At 29.8% G+C, this 1376-nt stretch overlaps 1 non-coding gene across 1 annotated transcript; it reads right to left on the reverse strand.

The window, feature by feature from the left end:
* Window positions 1-411: 411 nt before the first annotated feature.
* Window positions 412-483, reverse strand: RHIMIDRAFT_t21. The gene has a single exon. It is a non-coding gene; the product is annotated as a tRNA-Asp (tRNA).
* Window positions 484-1376: the final 893 nt, after the last annotated feature.

Consider the following 1376-nt stretch of genomic DNA (forward strand, 5'->3'; position numbering starts at 1 on the left):
TTGTTTATTTCATGAATAATTTGAGGATATTTATACTAATTCAATATTGATAAATATGCGATTGATAATAATAATAATAATAATATATAATTATGATAAATGATAATTATAATAAATAATAAAAATGATTAAAACTTGCACATGCATGCAGTGGTAATGGTACTGGTGGCAGATACCAAAAATGGTATCATTGTTAAAAATAAGGTTGGTCGATATAAAGTTCATTTGGTTTAAGGTTCAAACGTTAAATGGAGAAACCTTAATCTCGCAGTCCAGAAAAAATCAGTTATGGTTATTAGTGCTACAATGTCACAGTATCATCACTACAATACTTTCCCTTTAGGCAGGTTCAATGATAGCGGCGGCATAAATAATATTAAAACTCCGACAAATGGTTTTAAAAAAGAAGAGCTCTTTGGCGGGGAATTGAACCCCGGTCTTCCGCGTGACAGGCGGAGATACTAACCACTATACTACCAAAGATCGCTTATGAGATCTTTAGTATTAAAAATAATATATTCCGCTTATTTCACGTGATTATCACTGGACCTTGTTGAGTGTTTTTGGGAGTTTACCGGACACGAAAACAGCGTGTTTTTTGGATGTTTTCGGGATGTTTTTGGGATTGATCTTTGAATGTGAATAACTTTACGAATTCTTTATGAAAAATTGTCAGAAAAATCTTAAACGATGCCTCAGATAAATATCTACAAGTGCATATAAAGTAACTTGGAGTTTGTTTGATATATATTTTTTTTCGTAAGTTTTTATTTTTTAGTATAAAAATTCAATTTACACTATAAAAAATTATTTTATTGTAGAAACTAACGCAACATCTACATTCAACATAAAAATTAGAGCATAAAACCATTTTAAACTGCTCAGTTATCTATGCTTTTCATGAAGAAAATGCAAAAAGTAAACAGTAGTTGTGTTTTGACATGGTACAAGCTGTCTAAATTTAGAAGGTGGAGCATTTTCAGCAAAAAGACTTAGAAAAAAAATAAAGAAAAAATAACATTGAATCTCAGCTACATGCTGGTATGCAGATGTCAATTAGAGTAATGGAAGGAATGTAAGGATTCATGACTGGTTGGAAGTTATTTCAGTTCTTTAACATAAGCTTTAAAATAATAGAAAGTTTCTATTTCATTTAAAGGACTTATTCGTAAAATATAAAGAAAAAGTGAATTCTCTGTAATTTAATCATTATGTTGGTCATTTAGAAATTAGAAGGCAAGCACCGTCTATACGCGTTATAGTGTAGTTTTTATATTCGTTTGCTGTTCTATCTAAGTGCAAAGTAAGCAGAAAAAGAAAAAGAAAAGATGCTAGTTATAGTTGTGCAATTTGACTTGTTAATTCTCAAAATGTAA

The sequence above is a fragment of the Rhizopus microsporus genome (assembly GCF_002708625.1).
Source record: "Rhizopus microsporus ATCC 52813 unplaced genomic scaffold scaffold_5, whole genome shotgun sequence".
Taxonomy (NCBI): Eukaryota; Fungi; Mucoromycota; class Mucoromycetes; order Mucorales; family Rhizopodaceae; genus Rhizopus; species Rhizopus microsporus.